General features: G+C 50.8%; 1 pseudogene; it reads left to right on the top strand.

Annotated features, from left to right (window-relative positions):
- The first annotated feature begins 315 nt into the window (after positions 1 to 315).
- On the top strand, positions 316 to 7,516 carry LOC102863678 (annotated as a pseudogene).
- The last annotated feature ends 1,453 nt before the right edge of the window (positions 7,517 to 8,969 follow it).

The following is an 8,969-nucleotide window of genomic DNA, read 5'->3' on the forward strand; positions in this document are numbered from 1 at the left end:
TGTTTCACATGGGACGTGACCAGCCCTCCGTCAGCTGCTCTGCTCTCATCTGAACAGAGCCCAGACCCCAGGAGGTTTCTCTGGGGCAAAACAAAGACTGAGAGCATCAGAGGGTAAACGGATGCCCAATAATGGTGGTCAGGGAGACAGTGAGATGAAAAGCTGATCCTCAGAAAAGATCAATAACCATCTAGCAAGAGTGGTAAACAGAAATTGCTTTTTCTAAATTGCTTCTATAAGGAACGGAACAGGGGGTATAATTACAGACCCTGCCAACAGCAAACACCTGACGAGGAGGCTCTGATCGACCTCCACATGAAACTGACCTCTCAGCAACGCCGACCACCGCTGAGAGACGCAGCTTACCTGGCAGAAAGCAGGTCCCTCCGCAGCCTGAGTGCCCCACGGCCACCACCACCTGTCCAGCTGGGTGCTGCTGTGAGGCCCAGCAGGCTTCGTGAGACCAGGAAGAAAGGCCTGCAGATCCACCTTCCATATGCAGCCAATGTCTCCTGTGAGCACAGCTGCCAATCACAGACCAGCAGGGGTGCACGACCTGTGGGGGTCTGTCTCATGGTGCACACTCGCTGAATCAGAGCTGACACAACCACGGTGATCACAGCGTGACTCGTAGGGAAACTACACACATAATTTTTAAATCCTCAAAAAAAAGGTTCCAGGTGGCGATGGTTCAAACATCTACCAAAAACTCCAACCGAAACTCAATGCCATCGAGCCAGAAGAGACACGTAGGAGACTCGCCTGTGAGTTTTCAGAAGTAAATCCCAAGAGGGGACTGTCGCTTTCCTCCTGTGGAGTGGCTGGGGGGTGGGTTCAAGTCACCAGAGACCCCACCTTTGAGTCAGTGCAGCTCCCTGTGGTCACACACATCCGACAGAACCCCTTACAGACACAGCAGAGAAGGGGAGCTCCTTGGTTCATTTTACGATGCTGATGCCAAAACCAATCAGAGATAGTAAGAAAAAAAAGACTAAAAAAAAAAAGGGCACTTAAGACTAGAGACCACTATTTCTCAGGAATACAGGCATAGAAAACATCAATTAACAAATATAATTCAACCACACGTAAAAGGCATTAAACGTGGTAACAAGTCAGGTTGACTGCAGGGCTGCAGGCTGGTTCACTATTTGAAAACCAACGAACATCACCCCACACGTTATAGGCTAAAGAATAACACACAGGTGATTTTTTTAAAAGAAGCATAATTCAGCTCTTATTCACCATTAAAAAACAAAAACAACCCCCAAAAACTGGAAATAGAGGGAAGCGCCCACGACGTGATCAAGGACATCTACAAAGCCCTGCCCTCCGCTCGCTTACTTAAACCATCTCCTATTTTCCTATTCTAATTAATCCTTGCCTTAAAATCAGAAGCAGAAAGCACAGAAGGGTGGAGAAGAAGGACCAGTGAAAACAGGAAACATGGAAGGGACTGGGGAGGATGCTGCCACAGTGTGGGGACGGGACTCAGTGTCAGGAAACAGAACGGCCGGAATGATTGGATGGAAAATTAACTTTTTACCCACTCAAATCACACTCAAACACATCCGTTTAAATCTGCATGTACTTTGTATGCATTTTCAAATATTTAAATTTCTAGAACAGGAATGATAGGATTAAAAGGTAAAGGTATTTTCTTAAGCTTCTGCCAAAGTACTTTTAAAAAACTGTAACATTTCATTCTCCTGCCAGAAACGTTCAGAGGTTCACGCCTCTCTGCACCCTCACTACGTATGCCGTCTTTGGGGGTTCTCCCCAACTCGCTGCCAATTTTTTAAGGAAAAATAAAACCTCCCAGTCAGTAGTCTGGACTTGGTGTTCTTTGAATCTGACGTGTTGGCAGTTTGCATTCTCCTTTGTGGCTTGTCTTCAAGCCCTTTCTCCGAGGCCCCCACTCTCTGCTCTAGCTCTGAGGCTTGGACTTGGGGCAGCCCCACTGCTGTGTGAGCAGCCGGGCTCAGCTGCACCTTCAGTAATCTGTCCACTCAGCTCACCAGGATGGCTCAACAGGATGGACCAGGGTGACCGCCACGAAGAGAGGATGTGCAGGAGCTGCTGGGCTTGGGAGCGTCCTGTGGACCAGTCACAGCCCGCTGCAGGCGGCATTGGCCTCTTGCAGGCCCCAGGCTCTGGGACCCACAGGTCCTCACAGGTCTCCATGGTAAAGGGGGCTTGATGAGAGTAAAGCCCTGCATGTTGTGTACATGTAGTGTGTGTGCTGGGTGTGCATTGTATGGTGTGTGCTGTGCGTGGTGTGTTTTGTGTGTATGCCGGGTGTGCATGTGTGCACTGTGTCCCCCACATGGGCCGCTGTCACCTCCAGACCTGCCAGACTCCCCTGCAGCCCCTGAGTTCATACAGCGGGTGCTGAGCCAGGATCCTGACATGAAGACAGCAAGGACGCTGCGCTGGGTAAGGCCGCCCGTCCACATCCTCACCCGCGTCACTGCCTGGGTCCTGGCTTGTACCAGTGCAGTGGTATCACTGTCATTTAGACTTGCCTAGGTGCTGAGCTGCTAACGGAAAGGTTGGCAGTTTGAACCCATTGCTTGAGAGAGAAAGATGAGGCCGTTTGCTCCTGTGACGACGGGGGAGACCATCGGGGGACTGCCATGGGTCAGGACTTGGGGGGATTAATGACTAATGACCACCGTCTGGTGGCTTAGTGGGTAGAGAGTTGCACTGTCAGTCCAAAGGTGGAGAGTTTGAATCCACCAGCTGCTCCTGGGAGAAAGATGTGCAGTCACCCCCTCCCCATGCGATTTACAGCTGACGGTGGGTGGGCTTCAAGTCTGTTCAGATTCCACTGCAAAGAACTGAAGATTAACGCAGGATCCCTGGCTCTTGGCAGTGGTGGGTGCTCGATGCTAACTGAAAGCTGTTCATGCCCACCATTCAATCTGAGGGAGGGGAGGTTTGCAGCCCTCGGTCCCTAAGATCCGGGAGCGGCTCAGCGACAGCGGGGCGGGGAGGATGGATACACACAGTCCCAGAGTGACTCGCCCGTTTTTAACCTGGATTCTCTTCTAGGGACTGGGTTATAGGAAGTCTCTGCATATTGTGAATATGACCCCCTTCTCCAATATTCGGGTTGAAATCTTTTCTTCTTTTTTAATTTTTTTTTATTTTAATGACAGTTTATAAAGAACTTGGATTTCCATTCATTCGTTGTTGCACATTTTCTTCCCTATCCCCCCATTCACTTTTTCTTTGTAAAAAAGGTCCTTTCATTTTATACACTCCCCCATCCCTGACCACTTTTTTAATTGATATTTTAATGAAAGTTTATAGAGAACTTGGATTTCCATTCATTCATTGTTGCACATTTTCATCCCTGCTCCAACCCAGTTCACTTTTCTCTTGGGGAAAAAAAAATATTTCATTGTTGTACAATTCCCCACCCCCACCTCAGTTCACATTACTATGCAGCTCTTATTCTGGACTGTTGTCATGCAAATAATACCCAATCATATATTCCTTTTATGCAGTTCTCTCCCTCATCTATTTCAATACAGTGTACATTATTTATCCCCTCTTTTTTTTAATTTCCCTTCAACCCATGTCAGTCCTGTTTTATAACACTGACATTATGCAGTATTTATCCTTTTGTGATTAAGATATTTCATTCAGCACAATGTCCTCTAGGGTCACCCATTTAGTATAATATTTCATGAGTTTTTTTTGTTTTTCAGTGCTGTGTAATATTCCATTGTGTGAAGATACCGCAGCTTCTCTATCCATTCATTTGTTGAAGGGCACTTTGGCTGTTTCTGTTTGCTATTGTGAACAAAGCAGCAACAAACCTGGGTGTGCATTATTTCCTTCTTTTGATTTAATTTGCTTTCTTTTCATCAGAAAATGAAAATTCTGGTCACCTTGGAAGATGCCAGGCAGAGGCTGGCTCAGAAGGGAGGAAGGATGGGGGCTGGGTATGTGGAGCAGGGTCAGTTTACACCCTGGGATCCTACTGATCCACACTGTGGAGTGGAAGGCCATCGTCTCCAGGGCACTGGGCCCTTGGGGGTCAGCGGAAGACCCCTGTCCCTGGTGTGCTCCTCAGGAAGAAGTGACCATGCTCCAGGCTGGCTGGTAACCGAGGCACACTGTGATGGGAGGGGACCTCCAGCATCAGGAGGTCGGGCCTCTCCACTTTGCCCTAAAGAAATGGAGGCTCAACGGGGAGGATCTGCCCCCGAGGTGGGGGTGGCCTGGCTCAGAGTCCTGACACGAAGCCCTCTGACTGGGATACACACTTCCTCAAACTCCTTCACGCCTGGAGGACAGGGGTCTGCGTGACCATTCTGAGCCTCAGGCCTCTGCACACTGTCCTCAAGTTCCTCACCTGTCCCCCACACACCCATCCACGCCCAGCTCCTCTCCCACCTCAGTGTGAGAGCTCCACTAGCCCCCCAGCTGAAGTCCAGACTCAGGCAAAATGCCAGAAGGTCCCAACAAACACGTGGGGTGGACAAGCTCAAGGCCAGGGCCTCGGGGACACAAGGAGGGTGCCTTGGGCTCCAGGGCTGCTGTAGCAGAAATGCCAGGGTGGGACTTTAGCAAAGAGAAGACTATTTGCCCGCAGGTCAGGAGGCCAGAATCTGAATGTCGGGCACTGGCCTAGGAGAAGGTCCCCATCTGCCTGCGAGCTGCCCCAGCCTCCTCCCCAGCTAGCCAGGGCCATCTCGGCCGGCGTGCAGCCCCTCACAGGTGCTCCCACCACCGTGGACGCCCTGCTGCTCTGTGTCTCCGCGTGGCCGTTTCAGACACACCCCACACCAACGGCATTCCCAGCATCAGCTGCTCCTGCATGATCTCATGGGAGAGCCTTAGGACTCAGCATCCATTTGGACAGGAACCCGTTCAATTCAAGACAAAAGGGCATCCCAGCAGAGGCTGCATCTGGAAGATTTCTGGAAGCTGCTGAGAGAAAGTCTGCCAGCAGGGAGGGGGAGGAGGGGGGACAGCGCGTCCTGCGTCCTGCGTCCTGCGTGGGGCCGCTCAGGAGCAGGATGGGAGAGAGGGCAGTAGGGACCTCCCAGCAGATGAGGCGCGCTCACTTTCAGGAAAGTTCCCTCTGAGGTGACAAGCAGAAACAGCAGACGGGACAGAAGGCAGCACGGAGTGGCCCCAGCCACAGGGGAGCAGGGGGTGGCAACGCTGGTGTCGACACAGGAACTCCCCAAGCCCGGTCCAGTAGAAAAGATTCCAGTGGCAGTCTCAAGCCCTGCAGTGCTAGGTACAGGCCAGTCCTCCCTCACCCTGCTGGCGACAGGAGTGGTCAGCAGGGAGAGAGCCGGTCGCCCAGCCACGCTTACAGAGCTTTTCTAACACGGTCCCCAAGTGCCCCCCCACCCTCCACCCCCCGCCCAGTGTGTTACTTTACCGATCAGCAGTTTTCTCTCCACACCTGCAATTGTGTTTGGGTTTTACAGCCTGTGAAACCCGAGCCGTCCGGGGGACCCATGGCTCTGGGCGCAGCGGCCTTGTGGTCCCCCAGAGCCTGTCCAGACCCACAGCCCCCAGCTCCTGGCTCACGGCCGCAGCCCCAGGCCCACAGTAACGTGGCGATCCTATTTGTGATTCCAAACTCATAAAAGCAAGTGTTCCTGAGCCCGCCCCCAGGCTGTGAGATGCAGAGCCAGACGTCCCCATACAAGACCCTGGGGGACAGAGGCCCACAGTCAGCAGAGGCCACGTCCACCGTGCAGGAAGCACATCATTCAGTCATGCCCTCAACTGGGGAAGATGAAGGCCCTTCCCAAGGCCCAGGGCACTGGGCTCCAGAAGAAACATCCTCCTGCTGCTGCTGGCTACAGGGGCGCTGCACCTCATAGTGGCCACGACAGAGTCAAACGGGGCCCAGTGCTCCTCCATCTCACACCACTAAGTTCAAGTCCACGCCGTGGCTACTGTGCCAAGCCACCTCACCCAGGGTCTCCCTCCACAGCACCAACGCGGTGTCCTCTCCCAGACACCAGTCCCTCTCAGTGATGTCCCCAGGAAGAGGATGAAGAAGCTCCCTACCCTCCGTGAGACAGACTGGCACAGTGGTCAGCAATGCACGCAGCCAAGGATGGCCGTGAGGATGTGCAGGCCACACGGTGTCTTTCTAACTTTGTCTTAAAACTGCAATTCAGTATCAACCTGTAATGTCTGCTGTTGCTGTTATGTGCCGTTGAGTCGCCGGCAACTCATAACAACCCTGTCACAACAAGTTGGAACCCTGCCCTATCCTGAGCCAGTCTCACTGATTCCAGCACATATAATCCCACCGTCCCCGTTATCGTGTAAATCCAGCTCATCTGGGTTTTCCTCTCCTGTGCTGTCCCTCCACTTCCAAGTATGATGTTTTTCTCCAGGGACTGGTCCCTCCTGGCAACATGCCCAAAGTATGTGAGACAGAGCTTCAAAATCCTTGCCTCCAAGGACCAACTTGGTTTCATCCTCTCCAAGACAGATCTCTTTGTTCTCCTGGTGATCTATGAGATGTTCAATACTCTTCTCCAGCACCACAACACAAAGCCATCTATTCTTCTTCTGCCATCCTTAATCATTATCCAACTCTCTGACACATAGCAAGTAATTGCAAAGCTCATGACCTGGATCAGGTACACCTTAGTCTCTAGACCAACATCATTGCTCCTCGTACTTGGGGAGAGGTCCCCAGACAGCAGACTTCCCCAATGCAATTCATCTTTTGATTTCCTGACTGCTGGTGCCAAAAGTGGTGATTGTGGAGCCGAGCAAGCTGATATTGTTAATCGTCTCAATCTCTTCTCCATCCATCATAATTATGCCAATTGGCCCAGTGGTGAGAATCTTTGTCCTCTATGAAAAATTCAAGGTACCTAGAGCTGCACTGTGCCCTGGCCGTGCCTGCAACTTGTGGGCGCCCTCCAGGTAAGGCCGTTAAGACAGTGAAAGCGTGGTCTATGGATGAGTCTTCAGACAATCAGATCAGCAAATGGAGTCTGACCTCCCAGTCAGTCTGGAGCAACTACGTTGGCTTGGTGTCTTTTCCTCGAAACAGGATGCTGAAGAAGACGAAAATGATCCAGAACTAGAAGAGTCCAGAAAGAGAGAGACTACCGCTGCGTGGATATGAAAACAATATGCAAAAATAAACTACCAAATTATGACAAAAATACTCAAATATTTGATGAAGAACATTTACATTTTGATGGTGAGACTTGCTATATCTTGGATGGGAACGGGCATTGTGATGTAAGTGAGAAAGAGGACAAGTGGATGTTCACGGAGAAAGGAGACATGATAACACCTGCACGGACGTATCACGTTGCACACCAGATGACAAAAACCATGTCAAAGCCATGCAGCTGTTCGCTGGAGAGCCAAGGTGGACAGCAGACACCGGCCTGCTGGCCATTCTGATGCGCCAGGACAGTGCAGGACATTCTTGGCACAGACAGCAACATGGTGGTGCTCTCTGGACACTAGCGCACTACTTCTAAAGGTCCTAGCCCATAATATTTGAACAGAAACATAATTTTCTCTTTGCTATTATATTGTAGAACCGAGGCCAAAATTATTTGATAAGAAACTTTTTCAAGAAATAATACAATTAATATGTGGATGGAATTATGAAAATCTGCATAATCTATATTCATGTTCTCTAGTTAAAACAAGGAGAGTGGTTTGGTAGCCCTGCGTGAGTATATACATTCAACTCTAAACTGAACATAAGTATTTTTGTTGCTATGCACCGGAGAGTTGGACAGTGAATAGGGATGATAGAAAGAGAATTGATGCCTTTGAGTTGTGGTGCTGGAGAAGAGTGTTGACTATACCATGGACTGCTAGGAGAAGAAACGGGTTTGTTCTGGAGAGGGTGAAGCAGGAATGCTCCTTGGAGACAAGGATTCTGAAGCTTCATCTGACATACTTTGGGCATGTTGCAAGCAGGGACTGGTCCTTGGAGAGGGACATCATGTTTGGGAGAGTGGAGGGACAGCGCAGGAAGGGAAGACCCTCGATGAGATGGATCGATTCTGTGAGTGGAGTGGTGGGAATGAATGTGTTTGAGACAGCGAGGTTGGCACAGGATAGAACGGCGTTTAGGGCTCTTGTACATAGGGTCGCTATGAGTCGCAAACGACTCGATGGCACACAACAACATACTGTAGAATCAGAACTGACGCACAGTTGACCCTCCAGCCGGTTTTTAGAGGCTGTGCATCACACACGAAGAGAATGCCTATCTTTCTCCCACAGAGCAGCTGGTGGATTCAGACCCTGGCAGCACAACTCCTGACCCTGGTCTCCTAAAGTGTAATGTCTCTGAATATTCTGCTCAAACTTTAATTTTGATCTTCACTTAATAAAAAGATTTGTTGTTGGCTGAGGACAAAGAGAGAGGGGACACCCAGGATTTGAGAAAAAGAACAGAACTTAAAGGCAGGGAGTTAGCAGCTGAAGACTGAAGCCCAGAACCAAGCTTCCCTAACTTTATTGAGAATTGCAGGGGAGCAAATCACAAAAAGAATTCCATGTACATGAAGCCAGGCTCTTTCTAGTGAAAACCTTATGCTTGACTCAGGAGGAAGGGGTTGGCAAATACAGTCCTGGGATTGTGAAGACGCCTTAAGGTCTGCATTCTTCTGGTATTCTCTGATCTCAGCCAGGATGCATCAGGCATCAGCAGTGATTCCCCAGGCACCTCCGCCTCTTTCAAATCCAGTACTGCTGGAGCCATTTCTTAATGGTCTTCAGCAATATTTTGCTTGCATGTGATACTGTGATCTCAGCTGGTGCCCACACAGTCCACCACGGCCACAGAGCCCCCTGCAGGCTGCTGCACCCACAGCGCCCCCTGCAGGCTGCTGCACCCACAGTGCCCCCTGCAGGCTGCTGCGCCCACAGCGCCCCCTGCAGGCTGCTGCGCCCACAGCGCCCCCTGCAGGCTGCTGCGCACACAGCGCCCCCCGCAG

The sequence above is a fragment of the Elephantulus edwardii genome, unplaced genomic scaffold, assembly GCF_000299155.1.
Source record: "Elephantulus edwardii isolate Elephantulus edwardi_28Jun2011 unplaced genomic scaffold, EleEdw1.0 scaffold00127, whole genome shotgun sequence".
NCBI lineage: Eukaryota > Metazoa > Chordata > Mammalia > Macroscelidea > Macroscelididae > Elephantulus > Elephantulus edwardii.